The sequence below is a fragment of the Pogona vitticeps genome, chromosome 6 (assembly GCF_051106095.1).
Source record: "Pogona vitticeps strain Pit_001003342236 chromosome 6, PviZW2.1, whole genome shotgun sequence".
Taxonomy (NCBI): Eukaryota; Metazoa; Chordata; class Lepidosauria; order Squamata; family Agamidae; genus Pogona; species Pogona vitticeps.
The window spans coordinates 29,823,875-29,844,369 of record NC_135788.1 but is presented as its reverse complement, the minus strand read 5'-3'; the positions used below and the strand labels follow the sequence as shown (position 1 = coordinate 29,844,369).

At 39.2% G+C, this 20,495-nt stretch overlaps 1 non-coding gene across 1 annotated transcript; it reads right to left on the bottom strand.

Annotated features, from left to right (window-relative positions):
- Positions 1–10,814: 10,814 nt before the first annotated feature.
- LOC140701476 (U1 spliceosomal RNA) lies at positions 10,815–10,978 on the bottom strand. The gene has a single exon (XR_012080406.2). It is a non-coding gene; the product is annotated as a U1 spliceosomal RNA (small nuclear RNA).
- Between the last annotated feature and the right edge of the window lie 9,517 nt (positions 10,979–20,495).

Here is a 20,495-nt window from a genome sequence, read left to right as displayed (position 1 = left end):
GATTGATTTACTATTTGCAACTTCAGGCCAGAGTACCTGTAGTGCTGTAGACTGAATGAGATTATACATTTCACTGATAAGGACAATCTGAGGCAGTCCTCAGATGAACCAGTACTCCCATTGAGAAATATGGGCTTGAAACTCATTCAGTTGATAATGGATAGAGTGCTTCTCAGACCTCTGTATCCAATGGGGCTGTTTAGCTCCGTAAAAGTGTAACTGATTGAACTTTATAAGAACATAAAAAGTGTCCTGCCAGCTCAGATTAAAAGCCCATAGAGTACACCCGTGACATTTTCCATCACACAGATGCCCGTGGGAATCCTACAAACATCACAAAGGAGATTACCAAGAAAGGGGGATGATGTTGAAATTTCTGAAGGGCCCATACTGAGATCAGTAACCAAGTACAGTGGTCCAATAAAACTCCTTTCCATGAGAAGTAGTTGAATTTATGTGATCAGGTAATATAACTGATGAACCAATAAGAGTACAATCTTGATTTTAGCCACTTGTGCATAACAGTTAAGAGTCCTAGATCTTACTCATGCCAGAACAAATGCAATGGTACACCGCTAGTTAGAGTCATCACTTACATTCTATGTCTCAGGCCAAGTCATGACAAAGAATACAAGCAGCAACGCTTTAACCAGTTGCAATTTACACCATTGCATTTACACCAGGGTAGTCAATATGATTCTGGCCATTGCTTTTCAATTGTAGTTAATGTTTCCCTGCCTGGGAAAAGGATAATAGCAACATTTACTTATTTTATTTATCTATTTGGCTTTGATATTAAAAATACATGTTTCTGGCCCTTATGAATGAAAGGAGCTTTCAATTCAAAGCACTGGAGCAACATCCTACCCTCAACCCCACTTCCCAGAGTTTGTAAGAATTACTTTTCTGGCTGCAGCTCACAGAAACACACAGTTAATATAGCTGTGACATTTGGAAATTATGGTCCAAAAAATAAGTATTGCAAGCCAGGGTATTTCCCAAGCATGTCCAGTTGCCAGTCCCCAATGAATGCCAAAAGGTTATTCTTATATTTTTGCATAACTGTGGGAATTTTAAAAAAGCTAATAGGTTTGTATGAAATTTTCTGGATTCATTAATTTGAAAGTGAGGTTTTTTTCTTTAAAAATCAAGGGAGACATGCACTTTGAAATATGCTAGTTGTTTAGGCTGTTTAAAGTGATTAAAACCACATTTGCAAATATATTCTGATTGTATAGCTTACTCAGAGGGAATCATCAGCTTGTCTGGTGAGATTCTAATCATTTCATTTTTAATGTAAATATTTGGCTAATAGATATAAAAGGTATTTATTCTCTCTACAGTTGGCTCTTCTTCCTGGGATTAGTATAACGTGACAGATGGCTGATGTCATCTTTGCTTGGAAGAACTCAGCTGGCAATAGGAACATGGTACATTTCTAGGGATTTGTGATGCTGTGTGCATAAAGCTAGCTTTTTAGCAACAACAACAAAAGTACCCAAAAGGGAATTCCCAAAAGTAAATATCTTCCTGTGCTAGTCTACTGTTCCTCATTCAGTGTTTCAAAAACAGAAAGATGACCTGCTAGAGAAATATGGAATCTAAATAAAACTCCATCAATATTGACATTATTGTTTATTATTCTATATTTTATCTATTGTTGTAAATTGCCTAGATTAGTGCTTTGCACTAATGGGGTGGTATATCAATCAATCAATCAATCAACCAATCTTCTGGAAGGTGCACTGTGAATGCTATAGATCGCAAATGCTGTGTGGGTCTTTTGGCTTCAGCAATTTGGATTTCAATGTTGAGTAAGAACAACAAAAGCAATGTTTATGTATTGATCAAAAATATGTTATGTATATAACAAAATATGTTATGTATGTTATGTATAGTTTGGAAGTCTCTCTCTCTCTCTCTCTCTCACACACACACACACACACACACACACACACACACACACACACACACACACACACACACACACACACACACACACACACACACACACACACACACTTCCCACCTTCCTACATGGAACACAAAGTAAAGTACACATCTCTCCATTTCTGGCTTTATTCTTGTGACACATTGCCAGATCAGGTTACTTTTAGAGAGAGTGATCACTCGAAGGTTATCCAATGAGCTTCAGGGCTGAGTGGGGTGAATCAGAATTTATTCCATGTGGATTGTTCATGTAAAGAATAAATGTTTAGGATGCTACTAACGGAGCTCGTGGCCTTACTTCAGAATAGAAGATGGAAATGTTATGTTTTTGGAATTAGGCTCTACGAATCTCCTAGCCAAGATGGCCACTGTTTATGCCAGCTGGGGGAATGGGGAGTTGTAGTTTGAACATGTAATTTTTCCAGGCTCTGCTTTTGCTTGATGCACAGTGATCTAGATCCTACTGCTGGTCCCAACTGAAACAGACCCATTGAATGACTAGGTTTACAATTATTAAGTGAGTCTGCTCTAGTTGGACTAGTAAGTTGAATTTAGTTAACTGTCATGAGGAGAATAATATCTGAGAATTTTTAAAGAAGAAAGACATCAATAAGGTGTTCCCATTAAGAAGTGACATCGGCATACTTGAGGGACATTGTGTCTCAACCACATGAAGTGCTGATTATAAACTGACAGTATGAGTAAGGGTCAAAAGCAGGCATTAAACAGAATGTTTATTTCCTGTAACTCATTCACCTTTCCTCTCACTACATGATCTCCTCTGAGCTACGTGCCTTGGCAATCATACCTGCAAATTAAGCCCATGATTACTCTCCAGTGATCAATCACAAACCAAAACATGGCTGAACACGGTACAGAGCTGAGTGAAAGTACACACTACATAAAACAGGTACCTTGCATTACATGAAAGAGCACCTCTTCTGAACATATTCTTCTGAGGATACTGTCTTCTATGACCTTACCTCAATCTCACCCAAAAGCTGTCATTCTTTGGCCTCTAGGAGAACTGATTCACTTTTCTTCCTCTTCATCTTGATGGTGGCAAAGCTAAGAGTGTTCCAAAGCTGAAATATTTCATGGTTCTTCTGAGAGCCTCAAAAATGGGGTCTCAAAAGAGATAATCCAAGTCATTCAGGCAACCATCACACTGTTCTGTGTCTGTCACAGATGTCAAGTCATGTGAGTCATGATAAACCTCAGGGTCCCTTTGCCCCCCAGTTCAATCTATGTTTCTAAACTCTAACTGCTCAAAAGAGTCTTCTTAAACCTGCCCTTCTGGCTACCTTCATATAATTCCTTCACATTAGTGTCCACATTTCTGTTTGGTTTTGTGCCTCTCAGATTTGTTTGCTCTTCCACATCAAAGACAGAAATATAAATATGGTGTATGTATTTTCTCACTGATTGAATACCTCATAAACTATGTGCTAGATTTACACTCTTCCATGTAAAAGCCGCTGATGAAAAGAAAGCTGTTTCAAAGTGGCCCACCATCAGAGAGACGCTGTCCATGTTTCCTACTTTATAGAGGCTAGTCTTCCATTTGAAGGGCTGTCCAGTTTAATTCTGATGTAGAAATACTTTCTCCTGAAACTTATGTTTTCGGGGCATTCTCCAGTTGTAAGGACTGGACATTTCAGGTAATGGGATGGCTAGATCTTGGGGTTCATTCTCATGGCTTTTGGGCATGCCATTTAGAAAGGATCGAAAGGACCTTGTGAGTTTTCATTATCTTGCATGCTCTCAAGCTGCTGCTACTGCTGTTTGAATTAACCCATTGGCCTTAAATTTTACTATAACCGCTGCATTATTAATCTTGCTCCCCTCCCTTTACACATAGCATTTTGCAACTGTTTTATAAGTACCTGCTCCTATGATATCACAAGGATCCATTCCTTTTGATACCATAAGGTTCTACTTCGAGGTCTCAGGCACTGGCCCTGAAAACGGCAGGAATATGGGATGCTGCTGACCTGGCAAAGCATCTCGTGGCACCATACGGCCTCCAAGGTTTATTGGGCAAAAGTTTTAATAAACAGTAGCCCATTTCATCAGATATATTGATTGTCCATGAAAGCTAGCCGTAAAGGCTCATGCCACATGCAATTTGGTAGTCTTTAAGGTGCCACAAGAGTTTTAATTCTTTTGCCTGTGACAGACGAACTTATCTCCCTAATCTCCTTTAAATGTTTAAATTATAACATTGTAATTTAGTGCAATGTAATAATATATTTTCCCTCATGTGTTTTCCAAATTGAGTGCCATTTGTTTTTTTGGATGATCTTTTCCCTCCTTTTGGAGAAATGGCGAAATGGCCATCCTCACCAGGCACAACAGGGCTGAATTTTGTTGGGACAGATTCCTGCATAACCTACTGCCAAACCAACACCAGATGTGAAAGAAAATACAGAAGGAAAAACATCATTAAAACACTGAACCTTTTCAATGAAAAGGGAAACACATGCATTGTTTCTGCAGTACATTTATTCTGACGGTTCAAAGACTATGTTTTTGTTCCAAAGGGGATCATATTACAATGATGTATGTGGAAGGCAGGGTGTGAAAAGAGGCTAATGCCTCAAGACAAATGCTTTTGCTTGTCATATTAAGCTCTCTTTTTATACCTGAGAAACTCACAAATAAAATATGGGCATGACATTTATTGAATGATGTTATTCCTTTCCCATTTAAAAAGAAAACCCCACACAGCTGAGATGTAAAATGAATATCCTGCATGATCTTTTATTAAAGAACATATTACGGGAGATATGCAAGTATATTATAAACAAATGAACAATATGGACTTCCCATCAAAATTCGAGCCATTACACTAACAAATTTTATAGGGGTCAGCTTTATAATCTGCAGCATAAAGCAGTTGTGATCTTGTGCCTTCATTGCATTGGACGGTTCTTTGAAGAAACCATCACAGAAGAGAGAATTCTAGTAGGCAGACGTTAAACACACACACAAAATCTCCTTTAGTGGCACAGTGTAGTTCTTTTCGAAGTGTGATTAAATAATCATAAGAATGCCTCTGAGGGCTAATCTGCTTTATTTCCCAGATTTTCACCTTGGGGACATATTGTCCCTTGTCACTGAAACCTCAGGGACAGAAGGGGACGCCACAGGATGGCTCAGCAGGAAGCTGCGATCCTGATGAAACAGTGTTCAGTTAATGAAGGCATGGCCCATGGCCTCTGCTGGTATGCCATATGTTTGAAGAAATGCTAATGAGTACAATTCAAATACCTTTTTCATCTTAACTGTATGTAAATGTGTTTATAAATACTTGCTTATAAATATACTATCACATTTTGAAAAGCTAAGTGCTAATGTTGCTTTCAACATCTATAATACACAATAATTAAAACTTTAGCAATTCTGCTTAATTATACCTTATGGGGAACTGTACAGTAATTTATAGAAATTAAGCAGGGGGAAAAAACACAAGAGATCAACAGAAAAAAAAGCAGAGGAGGGAGAACTGAATAGCAGTTCTTTAGATTGTTAATACACACACATATATTGTTGAGAGAATAGTGACAGAAGGCTTGTTTCTCATATAGCTGAGATCTGGCCAGAGAATTTGGGGTAGATACCAGATGATTTATATATAATTTATTGCATATATCACATGAGAGGCAGGATGCTGCAATGGACAAAGTTAGACTCAGGAGACTTCCTCACTTATGGAGGGGGATGACGGCAGACCACTCATTGAACATCTTGCCTACTTCGTAAACTGATTAGGCAAAGTATAAGTGAGAGATGACTTGATGGCACATACAAAGTATATTTCACAGCTAGCTAGCTAAATGGGTGGCTAGATAGCTCAGTGGTCTAGATATGGAGTTCAGTTCTGCACTGTGCATAGGAGTAGAACTAGTCTGTGTTGCCTTGGGCAAGCTGCACAGTCCTATGGGGCCGCTAGAAGAAGAGACTGGTAAAACACTTCTGAGCACTGTGTATCAAGAAAAGCCCAAAAATGGCCACCATACAGTAAGTCTGAATCAACTTGATGACATGTAGTTATTACTATTATATTGTATAGATAAGTAACACAGAGAGAGAAGGTATAAATTTCACTCACACAAAGCAGAACAAAGATTTGGTAACCGTTGAACACAGAGTACCCATTCCTCACTTTTGCTTGATATTCCCCAAATTTTATTTTTGTATCCTGCCCTACAGGAGATCATTAGATGCAAATGGTACTTTGTGCAAATGATACTTCTAACAAAACTGGCCAGCACTGACTTCTCCATTGCAAGCAGCAGCAGCAGTGTTGTTTTGAAGGAGCATCTGGTCATTCTTTTGGAATACATGATATGCAATGCTTCTACTGGCATGCACATGCACAGACACACAGGCACACTCTCTCCCACACACACCATCACTGACCTAGGAAACATAAATTGTATCTGTGTACAGGTGATATTGGCCACACCGCTGTCTGCCTCTTGGCTCAAGAAATGTTCAGGAGTACCTACCTGACATGTCATTAAAGAAGTCAACAGAAATCATATGCTTTGCAGCTACTTTTGGGAATACTTGTTTCATGAAGAAATGGCAGAGTTGGTGAATAACTTGGGATATGATTCAGAGACTGCCTATTACGTGCCAGAGTAAAAGATAAAAATAGTGAACCAAACAAGAAATGTCAATAATTAATAAGAGAAGGCATTCAGACCAGCTGGTAAATGTATCATGCTACTTATTTTAGCCACATGGCTAACAGAACATATAAGATGCTACTTTATGCTCATCAGTTCAGTATTGTCTATACTAAAAGACAGTGGTTTCCCACAGTTCAAGGACATGGTGGTGCTGTGGATTAAACTGCAGAAGCCTTTGTACTGCAAGGTCAGAAGACCAGCAGTTGTGAGATTGAATCCATGCGACAGAGTGAGCTCCCGTTGCTTGTCCCTGTTCCTGCCAACCTAGCAGTTCGAAAGCATGTAAAAATGTGAGTAGATAAATAGGAATGACTTCGGTGGGAAGGTAATGCCATTCCGTGTCTAGTCATGCTTGCCACGTGACCACGGAAACGGTCTTTGGACAAATGCTGGCTCTATGGCTTGAAAACGGGGATGAGCACCACAACCTAGAGTCGGACACGACTGGACTAAATGTCAAGGAAACCTTTTCCCACAATTACAGGTAGGGCATCTAGCTTTCCCTACAGATGCCAGAGACTGAACTACCAGTCATGCTGCCTGGAAGATTCTGGAGCTGAAGTCTATAAAAGTAACTCTGAAATGAGTGGCTATGACATGTTAATGAATGCATAAAACATTTTGCATCTTCTTTTGCTTCTAATGGGGAGGCAGATGAAGGCAATAACAGGTAGCCTACAGTCTACTTTAAATCAGTTCATTCATTCATTCATTAATGTAGGAGACACTTGAGCTTCTGCTTTCAAAGACACCTGCATGCGGCCCTTTCTCATCGTTGCAACATCCAGTGTTAAACATCAGAGCTTGTGTCAGTGGAGGTACCCTGGAAGCTAATTATCTCCTGAGAACTTGCTAGAATCTTAAGGGTTATGCACAAGATGTTAACTAATCACACAGCTCCCAGATATTTGTAACATGCAGTGTGACTGTGAGGTTGCATTTAAATGAGAACTAGGCATGATTACTGATGTGTTGTTTGTTAGTGCTGCACAGCAAGCAAAATGCTACATTACATAGTGCCAAATTCACAATACTTGCTAGTTTATGCTTGAGAGAGAAAAGAAAGCATAAAACAATTAATCAGGGTGCAGTGTTCCATGGGTGGTATTCAATAATAAGAATAATAAACTATGAAGTACTTGGGGAGAAAAGAGACTGCAAAATTAATTACAAATTGCAAATATCATGCAAATGAATGCAAGGCAAAGGGTGAGATGCACATGTTTCTTTTCCTGCAAAATATGATTCAGTACCCAAATTATTAGTTTTTTTACACTCACAAGAGCCATTGTGAATGTTGAGGTCTCCTTAAGGATTAATAAGTATCCCAATTTTGTGTTAGTCTAAAGGTTCAACTTTCAGCAGATCTGACATCACTGGTTAAATCATGTTGTGAATGAGTGATCAAATATGCATTTTATGAGGAAATCAGCCAGCAGAGATGATCTTCCTAGTAGAAGTAATACGAACATTTTCATTTGTATGTAAGAACAGAAGTATTATCTTGTATTGTGATTAATGACAGGCTTTTGAAAAACAACAAGAGGTCATTCAAGTGACGGGCATACAGTTGGATCCAGAAGAGGGCACATGTGGCTAGAATTCTGCAAGTGTATTTTCAAGCAGAAATTGACTTCTTCACAATAGTCTAATCCCCGCTCCCCCAAAAAAACCTATTGCTCTGCAGTTTAGTGTCCTACTCCAGACCAAATGAGCCGGCAGAATCTTTAAAGGTTGGAACACTTATAGCAATAAGCAGAGGTCTAACAAACAGAATCTTGGCAGATTGTACCATAAAGTATCCTTGACATTGCAAAGGTCAGCATACCAGGACTATGACTGGTGACTCTTACCATGGGAAAATGGCTTATATGTCAGGGTAAGCCAAGTGTGGTAGATCCAAAGCTAAAGTTCAAGAGAATGATCCAAAAATAAAATCAGCCCAGTTGTCACCCGGCCTTACATAAGAGGGAGTTCCAGAGTGCAGGAGCAGTGACAGAGAAGGCCCGTACAGATTTAAAAATAATTAAGCTGCAATAATAATTAAACATCCATTTTAATTAATTAAAAGTATTTTAAACTTCAAAAACATAGGGAAAAAAACAGCTTCTGGGGCTCAGTCACAGTTATTAAAAGCTTATCTGAAGAGGTGGGTCTTCAGCTGTCAGCAAAGGAATAAAGGGGGCTGACTTAACCTCCCAAGCGAGAACATTTCTCAGTGGAAGCAGCCACAAAGAAAGCCCTCTATCATGTCACCATCAGCTATGTCAACAATGGCAGTGAAATCAAGGGACTGCCCCCTCTGGAGAGCTTAAGGCCAGGAAGGCTTATACGGACATACTGTATACAGTCTTTCAAACAGCCTTCATATGTAATCAGGAGCAATAATCAGGATACATGGTAGGCAAATGCTGAAACCAAAGAGGCATTATCTCCCGCAAAAACACAAGGCCAACTTGAGGTTTATTTAACTGCATGCTGAAGCTTCACTTTGGACTTAGCTGCAGGCATTCAGCCAGCTGGTAGGGTAGCTCAGTTGCAGGATTTGGCCTGCTGATCGCCCTGGAAAGAAGAGATTTCCCTCAAGAAGAACCCTGAGGAAACCTCATCTCCAAAGGAGTCTTACCCTGCAGCGAAGTACTTTGCCTTAGGACCTTTGTCCCAAGGATGGGGATACAGTCAACCCTTGACTTACGAACTTAATCCGTTCTGGAAGGACGTTCGTACATCGAAAAGTTCATAAGTTGAAGTACCATTTCCCATTGAAGGAAGCCCTTTGAGACCTCTGAAGGCGCCGACCGCTGCGTTGGCATCGACTTGCGAACGGAGCCTCGTCCGTAGGTTGATGCTCCGTTCATAAGTCAATGCCAATTTTTTCCAACGGAGTGGTTCGTAAGTTGAAATGTTCGTAACTAGGGCCGTTTGTAAGTCATGGGTTGACTGTACAAGACATGGGATTTGCTGTCAAGGCAGACTTGGAGAAGGACACAGGGATGACAGTCTGATTTCACTCAGATTAGACTTGTGGTTTTTTTTAATGACTCAAACTCAACTCCTGACTTGGAACCCACTTAACTCTCCCTTTTTTCTGGGGGAAAAAGCCTGCTTTTCTTCCCTTCAGTATTTTAAATTTTATTTTCCTTATAAAGGTGGGGTAAGGGTGGGGACAGCTGGTAAGGGTGGGGACAGGGATACCCTCAGAGGGGGTGGATTTGAACAGATACATTACAGATCAATATTTTTCATAGCAAATCTATACATTCTCTTCTACTAATATTTCCACATATCAGAAAAAGGAAAATATAAAAAGTGTGAGAGAAGGGAAAATCAAGTTCAGACAAATATGTTGTTAATCTAATTACAGTGGACCCTTGACTTACAGACAGCTTGACTTACAGACTTTTTGAGTTACAGACTTCTCTGGCCGCAAAATTTAGGTTTGACTTGCAGACTGAGATTTGACTTACAGACCAGAAAAAAACCAAAATGGAACAAAAACGGCCTGTTACGGGATTAATCGGTTTTCAATGCACTGTAGGTCAATGAAGACTTGACTTACAGACTTTTTGACTTGAGAACCGCCTTCCAATACGGATTAAGTTCTCAAGTCAAGACCCCACTGTAATGATTATATAGCTGATAATCTTTATCAACCATTTATTTTGTCTCTTCTGCAGCCATACATATAACTATATATCAGTCAACTATTCTATATACTTTGCAGCCATGTATATAAATGTGACCAAATTTTCTGATGGTCTTTTTTCTAGTCAATCTGATAATATGTCCATTTCTGCAGTCTTGAGAATTTTGTATACCATATTTTTCGCTCCATAAGATGCAGGTTTCTCCAAAAAAGTGGGGGGGGCAAGTATGTGTGCCTTATGGAGCAAATACTGTAAAAAAAGGGTTCAGCCAGCACCACCCAGAAGCCTCCCACTGCCATGCTGGGAGGCCTCTGAACTAGCACCAGAGGCTGCTCGCCGGGGCAGCTGCATTGGACCTCGCCACTCTGCCATCTGCGCTGCTGGCTTTCCAGGATCTGCCTCCTGGAGCCCACCTGGAAAGCCAGCAGGGGCAATGGACCTATGGCAGCAAATTTAAATGGCAGAGGGCCGTGAAAACAGCCAAGGACCAAAGCGGAAAGAGTGATTCTAGAAAGACCAGGGGAAAACAGAAACGCAGTCCCCCACTACCACAAATTATGCAGTTGATTTTCCCACATTTAGGGAAATCACAGGAATCAGCCCACCCGAAGTGCAATGGATGAGCCTCACCCTGGGAAAACCACTTTCATGATCATGGTATCTCCCCTGCCAGGTAAGTATGAGTTGCAGTGGCCCCTGCACCTCCTGCCCCCTTCTCTGCCCTGCCCCCCAAGGCATGGTGACCCCCGGCTGCACCTCCCGCTCAGAATAGGGCTGCACAGCCCCAGTCCCGCCAGAGGCCAAGAGAGCTCCTCAGTGTTTTGGGGTTACCCAAGGGACTCCCATCAGGGGCCGGGTGTTCCTCCCACAATTCTCCAGTGCACAGATATTAGCACACCTAATGTGCGGGGAAGGCAGGGAAAGCAGGAAATTCAAATTTTCAGTTAGAAAAGAGGCTGCTTGTCTGCTTCCTCACTCGTCCAAGTGGTTAGAGAGCTGGGAGAGAGACCTGGGACTGCCTGGGACTGCCTGGTATTGTCATTTTAAAATGTAAAATTTTGTTTAAAAGCTGCTTGTTTCGGGTTAAACCATGCTTGAGTGAAAAAGTGCTCCATTTGAGTTGAAACCTGCTTGTGTAGAAACGTGCATGCTTGCTTTAAAACCTGCTAGTTTTGCTTTAAAAGCTGCTTGTTTGGGGTTAAACCATGCTTAGGTAAAAAGGTGCTCCGTTTGAGTTGAAACCTGCTTGTGTAGAAACGTGCATGCTTGCTTTAAAAGCTGCTAGTTTTGCTTTAAAAGCTGCTTGTTTAGGGTTAAACGGTGCTTGGATGAAAAGGTGCTCCGTTTGAGTTGAAACCTGCTTGTGTAGAAACGTGCATGCTTGCTTTAAAAGCTGCTAGTTTTGTTTTAAAAGCTGCTTGTTTGGGGTTAAACCATGCTTGGGTGAAAAGGTGCTCTGTTTGTTATAGTTTATTAAATATTTTATTACACGATTTGGTTCAGAATATTTTTTTCCTGTTTTCCTCCTCTAAAAATTAGGTGCGTCTTAAGGTCAGGTGCGTCATATGGAGCGAAAAAACAGTATCACTTCATCTACTTGCAGTATTCTACGTTCCTTCCAATGTTTCCAAAAACTATTCTTGCTGCTGTTATAATATCAATAGTTAAATATGATTTTTTCAGAGTCTAGCACATCTGGCAAGATATTTAATAGAAATAGTTCTTGTACCATCAGTATTGAAGTTTCTAATATCTCTTGTAGCGACTGGTTCACTTTACTCCAATATCTTTGGGCATCTTTTCAGATCCACCACATGTGGTAAAATGTTCCTTCCTTCTGTTTACATTTCCAACATATATTTGAAATCTGGGTACTTATTTTAGCCAATGTTGTGGGGGGTAATATACCACCTGTAGAACATTTTGTATATATTCTCTTTAAATACAAGAGATTTAGTTAATTTTATGTTTGTTTTCCAAATTCATTGCCATTGATCCAGTTCCATATTATGCCCTACATTCTGTGCCCATTTGATCATACATGCTTTTACCACTTCATCTTGTGTATCAAAATCTAACAGAAAATTATATAATAACTTAATACATTTTCCCTCTGATTCTAGAAGAATTCTGTCAAAGGGTGTATTTTCTAAATAAAAGCCCTGTTGATTATCTTTAGGAGATCTTGATAGTAACTGTGATCATGCCCACCAATCCATTTCAATGCCTTGATCAACTAATTCTTATTGAGTTTTAATAGAACCATCAAAGTTTAAGACCTCACTGTATTTTACTATTTTCTTATTTTCTCTCCGATATGGTAGAGTAAATGCTTCAATTGGCGTCACCCAGTGTGGTATTTTAATATACATTTGGTTTTTCACTTTATTCCACATACATAGAAGTGCCTTCCTTAATATATAGTTGTTAAATTGTTTAAACTCCACAGTCCTGTTATACCATAAGAATGCATGCTGGCCCCATTTCAGTTCATATCTTTCTAATTTCAAGAACCTTGTATTTTCCAATGTTATTCACTCCTTAATCCATACCAATGCAGATGCCCTATAGTACAGAAGTCAATTCGGAAGCCGTTCCTCCTCTTATTTTTACATATTGTAGATGCTTAGTTTTAATTCTGGGTTTTTTACCCTGCCAGATAAATTTAGAAATGCATTTTTCAAGTTCCTTAAATATTGTTTGTTTTAAAATGATCAGAATTGTTTGAAAAGGGAATATGGGTTTTGGTAGGATATTAATTTTAATTGTAGCAATTCTGCCCATCATTGACAATTGTAAATTTGTCCAACAACAAAGATCTTTCTTGATTTCCTCTATCAGTTTCAAATAATTATCTTTCAGGAGAGTCCTTGTTTTCTTTGTAAACAATAAACTCAAGTATTTTTCTTTCCTTCCTGGAAGTTTGTAAATTGTAGTAATTCATTAATCTTGATTCTTTGGCGTTTTCAACTAATATAAGAAAATCATCTGCAAAGGCCTGAACCTTGAATATTTCTCCTTGTAGTTTGAGACCTTTAATTTTATCTGATATTATTATCTGCTGCATTAGAACTTCAAGTACAGTTAAGAAAAGTAGTGCTGATAGTGGGCAGCCTTGTCATGTTCCTTTCTGTATTTCTATTTCTTGTGTATGTTCTCCATTGATTACTATCTTTGCTTCTGTTTGGAATAGATAATCTATATTATTTCAACAAAATTCTGACCTGTCCTCATTTCTTTTAATTGGGATATCATGAAGTCCCCATTTATATTATCGAATGCTTTCTCTGCATCAATGAATAGAATTGCCATCTGTTTAGCTGGGTAGACTTCCTAATATTCCAAAAAGTTGATGAGGTTCCTCACATTAAATCTTGAACATCTCTTCGGGAGGAATCCTACTTGTTATTGATAACTTTTATCAATACTCTCTTTAATCTTGTTGCTAATCTTGTTGCAAATATTTTATAGTCCACATTCAAGAGAGATATTGGCCTATAGTTCAATATTTCCTCCACTTCTGTGTTTTCTTTATGTATAAGAGTAATGACCACCTCCTTCCATGTTTTAGGTATTTTCCCCTCTTGATGTATTTCATTTATCATGTTTTTAAAAGGGGGTAGCCGCCTAGAGTGGTCGCAATGACCAGAGAGGCAGGATATAAATAGAATAAATACATAAATAAATAAACACAACTTGAAATTTTCTATAATATTTGAAGGTATCCCATCACTTCCTGGTGATTTCATCAATTTCTGTTTCGCAAATGCCTCTGAAACTTCATGCATGGAATATACCTGGTTCAGAATTTCCTGTTGCTATTTTGATAGTTTAATAGCTTGTTTTTAAAAGAGTCTTGGGGCTTGTGATTCAGGACTTGGCACCAAAGACTTGCCAACATCCTTGCTCTGTCCAGGTTTTAACCTTCAGTCTGTGGTGCTGACCTGGGTTGGGATAAGTCCGTCCTACTCTGACTAGTCCCCTCAAGAACTTTGAGGATTCAGGATCCTAGCTTCCAAAGGGTGAGGGTTGGGCACAGAAATACAATCATGGAGGTGGGGGTGACCTTCTGGATCTTTGAGGGCATAGGGTTTATTGGATTTGGCAGTTCCTCTTGCATGTCAAGAGGCTCTGGCTGATATTTGCTAGAAGTCTCATCTGGTCAAACTATGAGAGCTAGTGGACTGTGGTGTAAGCTATGGTGGTGGGATGGTGTTGCAGAGAATTCCCCAAAAATATTGGAGGTAAATTAGTGGAGAAGGACACAGGAACAACCGGAAAACAATATCAAATAAAATGTCCCCCACTTAGAGTCTCTGAATCATCCAATTTTGTCTGACAGTGAGGAAGCATGGTCAAGATATTTCCAGAGTAAAGATCTATCTGCAACTTAAGAAGATCTAAATTCTAGAATTCCCTGATAGAAATAATTCATTCTGACAAACTATCAATTTCAAAAAATGGATTAAATATCACTATTAGTAATTAATCAATTATCAAGTCAAATAAAGACTGCAGAAGAAGGCTGAGACTTGGAAGAGCAGCAATGGAGGAATTAGAAAATATAATCAAATGTAAGGATGCATCACTGAAGATCATAAACACTGTTATAGTTCACTATATACAGGTGTGAATGCTGGCCAGTGAAGAAGGCTGACAGGAAAAGAACTAATCCATTTGAAATATGGTGTTGGAGGAGAGCTTTGCGGATACCCCTGGATCACCAGAAAGAAAAAGAAGTGGGTCCCAGAGCAAAATTAAGCCTGAACTATCTCTGGAGGGAAAAAATGACAAAACACATCATGATTCTCTGGAAAAGACAATAATGCTAGGAAAACTAAAGGCAACAGGAGAAGAGGAAGACCAACTATAAGATCGGTTGATTCCATAAAGGAAGTCACAGGCTTGATTGAGCTTACAAGAGTGAGCAAAGCTGTTGAGAACAGGACATTTTGGAGAACACTCATTCATAGTGTTGCCATAAGATGGAGGTGACTTATAATGGCACATAACAACACAATAATATCAATGTTGTTGTTTAGTCAGTTAGTCCTGTCCGGCTCTTCGTGACCCCGGTGGGTCAAATTCATGTTGGTAGCTTTGATGACACTGTCCAACCATCTCGTCCTCTGTCGTCCCTTCTCCTCTTGCCTTCACACTTTCCTAACATCAGGGTCTTTTCCGGGGAGTCTTCTCTTCTCATGAGATGGCCAATTATTAGAGCCTCAGCTTCAGGATCTGTCCTTCCAGTGAGCACTCAGGCTTGATTTCCTTTAAAATGGATAGGTTTGTTCTCCTTGCAGTCCAGGGAACTCTCAAGAGCCTCCTCCAACACCACAATTCAAAAACATCAATTCTTCGGCGGTCAGCTTTCTTTGTGGTCCAGCTCTCACTTCCGTACATCACTAGAGGGAAAACCATAGCTTTGACTATTCGGACTTTTGTTGGCAAGGTGATGTCTCTGCTTGTTAAGATGCTATCAAGGTATGTCATCGCATTCCTCCCAAGAAGCAGGCTTCTTTTAATTTTGGGGCTGCTGTCACTAGTAATTAGTAATATCGGCATACCAGTAATTCCCAGCTGACAATGGATAATGCTAGATTTATCAGTCATTTTGAGGTCATTCAGATCTCTGATTTTAGAGTATGGTATTAATAATACAGATGTCATGGGTTTAATCTCCATATAGTCCAAAACATTTCCTTTACCTTTGCTTTTTGCTTTATTAATTGTCCTCACTTTTAATAGATAATAGATTGAAGACAATTTTCAAAAGAATAATTTTTAAGATCATGCAAACAAATGTCCATTTAAAAAAGCTTGCAGCCAAAATATCTGAAGGGCCACAGGGCTGAGTAGTAAGATAACCTTTGAGGCTTGTTCTAAACATCCCATCTTCCAAGAACATGCCAGGTGGTCAACGTAGCAGGGTCTTCTCCTTAATCGTGCCTTGCCTTTGTTACATCCTCCACCATTAGTTCTCCATGCTTCAATCTCGATGCCTTTCAGAAAGATTGAAAACAGTCCTATTTCCCTCAGCCTTTAACATGCATTGATTCAGTTTCCCTCCATTTTTAATTTGTCAATGCAGCTGATGCTTTTACTTTGCCTTATTTTGCTTTTTTTACATTGTTGCTTTTATTTTTATTTTTTAAGATTCTTTTTCATTATTATCCACCTTGTTGATCAACCTTTGATCAAGTGGTGGGATATAATTATTTTTATACAAGTATCCTACACTGCATAGGAAATACGATACTTGTCAAGTATATGCCAGATTACCCATCTAGCACTTTTTTATAATAGATGTTTCATCAACAATTACTTTCTTCAAATTATTTTGTCATTCTGAAGCTTGGCACAAATTAACATCTCCATGAAAATAACTAATTTAGGTAACTACAAACAGGAAGCATACAGAGAATGTGTTTTTATTACTATTTTAAAAATTTATTTTTCTTCATTAGATTCCCCCGTTCCCAAATAAAACCCCAGTCCTTTATAAGTATAAATGTTTCAGAAAGTCAAAGAGATCTGTTCTGAAGTGCCAGAGAAAATGTTTACACCAGTAAATTGGGACTGTGGGATGTGGTAATATTGAGTAGATTGCTTACGGTGAAGAAATGTGGGATGGTGTCCACAAGGATCAACATAGCAACATCTCTTCTTGAATGAATAGCTAAGACTGTGTCACCGTGACTCAACAAAAAGCACTTTTAAAAAAATCAAATAAAAATCTGATCCATCAATAAGTGCATTCTTAATGGCAGAGCACAGAACCAGAACAGAAACTCTACAGACTGATTTATCTTTACCCTTATGTCAGCTTGTCAACCTGGTAGTCCCAGAAGGGGAAATCAGACAATGTATAAATTATTCTCAGCAGTGTTGACAGCTGCTGCCCCTTGTCTCCTGATGTAGGCAAAATTCACAGGTTCTGTGTCATTATTATTTAAACAACAAACAAGGCTCACACGATTTCTTCACAACTGAGGTGCAAAAACCCAAATGACTTAGATACGCATACACACATATGAATGCACAAATGTAAAAGCCTATGGCATCAGTCAAACCCTATACTGTAAGCTTTGAAAGTGCCTAGGCCAAATTTCTTAAAAATTAAAATATCCCAAAGGTCAGACCCATAATGAATAGCTCCTTGTCCGAGTCAAGCCATGCATAAATAAGTCAGTCTGTGTTATCTGTAAAGTGCTATGATTATTTGGTATTTCTGCTTGCAAAGCGCAACAACTAAGTAGTGAACATGTGACTGTTTAGGGGGAAATAAATAGAAGTAACAGTAAGTAAGTGATAGCGCAATATCCCCTTCTGCAGCCTGCTTGGGAAGGGAAGAGCACATGATGGCTGATGACACCAGTTTCATGGTATGTGTGTGCGAATATACTCTGGGTTTTAGCCTAAAACTTACAAGGGCCATCCAAGGTGCTGAACCAAACCTCAAAACAGGTTGTTCCTGGACAGCTCTTATAGAGTTCAGATTACAACTTGTAGAGTTGTCTCTGAGCCTGGATGCCCAAGGTTTCAGCAGTGGCCAGGAGTGCATTTGCACAGTGATGTGCCAGTTGCACCTGTTCCTTGAGAGGTCTGATTTGCATTAGTAACATCCCACTTGGATTACTGGAACATGCTATATGTGGAGCTGCCTTTGAATATGGTTTGGAAACTTCAGCTGGTTCAAAATGAAGCTGCCAGACTGTTGATTGGGACGAGTTCTAGGGAGCATATAATGCTCCTGCTACAACATATGTACTGGCTATCAGTCCATTTCTGGGGCCAGTTCAAAATGCTGGTTATTGTCTATAAAGCTCTATACAGTTTGGGTTCAGGCTATCTGAAGGGTCATAGACCATATCGCCCCATGTGAGACTTCCTGGCCCTTAAGATCCTCAGAAGAAGCCCTCCTATTAATCTGATTACCATTGAAGGTATGATTGAGGGGGACATGAGAGAAAGCTGCTCCCAAATTGTGGACTGCTCTCCGTCGGGAGGTTATGTTGGCTCCATCCCCTTTACCCTTCTGCTGACAACTGAAGACGTGCCTTTTTTAGGTAAGCTTTTAATAACCATAACTAAATCCTTGAATGCTGGTTTTTAGCTAAGTAAGTTCACTTTTAAGTATTAAATGCTTCTTGTTGTTGTTGTTGTTGTTGTTGTTAAATTGCTTTTAATGTCTAACTTTATTGTGTTACTATTTTTAGTTTAAAAGAAATTTTGTGTGATTTTACACCACTTTGTCTCCCCTCATAATGGATTAATAAAGTTTATGTTTCCTGACTTCACATCTGAGTTGGGAGAAAGGTAGACTGTATGTATGTATGTATGTATGTATGTATGTATGTATGTATGTATGTATGTATGTATGTATGTATGTATGTATGTATGTATGTATGTATGTATGTATGTATGTATGTATGTATGTATGTATGTATGTATGTATGTATGTATGTATGTATGTATGTATGTATGTATGTACATGGAATATTCAACTGAATACTGTATACCTATTTAGGTGAATATTCCAAAGTATTAGATGGGCAAACAGCAAATGTGTGTGAGTGTAATAGGGAGAGAGAGAGAGAGGAGAGGAAGAGAATGATAGACAGGATCATACACAAAAACTTAAACATGCATCATATAAAATAAAATAAAATCAACTCCACCACGACTAGATAGGCGGGATATAAATTAAATAATAATAATAATAATAATAATAATAATAACTTTGGACAGGTATAAAAGAAGTTTGGTCAATTTGCATAATAGCCACAATTTTAAATGGAGAGGAGAGTAAAAGTCTGCTTCAACACAGTCCCAACATCAAAAGCAGCATAATGCCCCAAAACAGGGTATAATGCCAGCATCACAGGCAAATATAGTGGTATTAATGTTTAAAACTAGGGTGGGAATAAAAGACAATTTACTGGCATTAGTAACAGTTTCACAATCTCCCTGTTATACTTTGTGACACTGTTTGTGCTAATCTGATGGATTCCGAGCACTGTTAAATTGGCAGAGGTGAAAAAAGAGCAACACCAGCTAAAGTAATTGAGAGGCAGCCTGCAAGCACAGAGGAGAAGCACGTTATTAGTGAGATGCCACAGCAGGACTTTTACAAAGTCAACAATTTCCTGGGAAATATTCTCTACAGTATAAGAAGAGCCATAAGGAGAGGGGGAAAAGCATAAACAGAAGGGAACAAGAAGCAGCACTGATTGACAAATTGGGGGAAAAGAATTCTATATTGAGAAAGACTTCAAAAATCTGAGAAAAAAATTGAAGGAAGGGAATCCTCTTAAGGTAGATTATGGATGTGTGCCATTTCTGGACCAGTGTGTAAATACTGACTGAATCAGGATTGTTTATTTCCAAGGCAACTATGAGGCAGATAAAGAACCAGGGGCATTCACTGGATGGAATAGTACCACCCACAGATCCGTCCCATTGCATTCAACATTTGTGGGGTTGAAAATATTAAAATAAATAAATACACTATGCAGTCGAAAATGAGGAAAATGGTATCGAAAGTATCAATACCTTATAAGGAAGACAGGGAGTGATTGCTGAAGGAAGAGACTGGCAGCTTCACATTTCCAACCACTAAAACCTAAGGTCTGTCTTGTTGATGTCAATTGTTGAAGCTCTCTGAATTTTAGCCCTTTTTCTTTTAGCTGCAATGCAAAGGAAGAGATTTCCGAAAGTATACTGTATTGCCTGGGTTTATATCCTCAGTCCCCAGAAGTCTTCATCACCAGCTATGCTGGCTAGGGTTTCTGGGAGTTACAGTTCAAGAACACCTGGGTTACCCAAGGTTGGGAGCCATTGGTCTAGAGGATTACAGGCATGGCACAGTAAAACACCAAGATTCTCTGCGTACTTTGAATACATATGAATAATCTGAATTGTTCCAGTATGGACAGTCCTAGCAGAGAATTTTCACCACCATGACCAGCGCCACTTTGAATGCTCTCCACCTCCTTTAGCACTCAAGTCTTCATTTGCACGGCACAAATTATCCCTAGCAGCAGATGGGAAGCAATCAGCTTGGTGTAGCTGGCAATAGGTCTGCTTTCATTAGTGGATGAACAGAGCCTGGGAACATGACATTTTCATTAGTGGATGGATTGATCCAGGGGGCATGACATTTGTCCCGTATAGCATGGGAGGACTCTATTAGGAA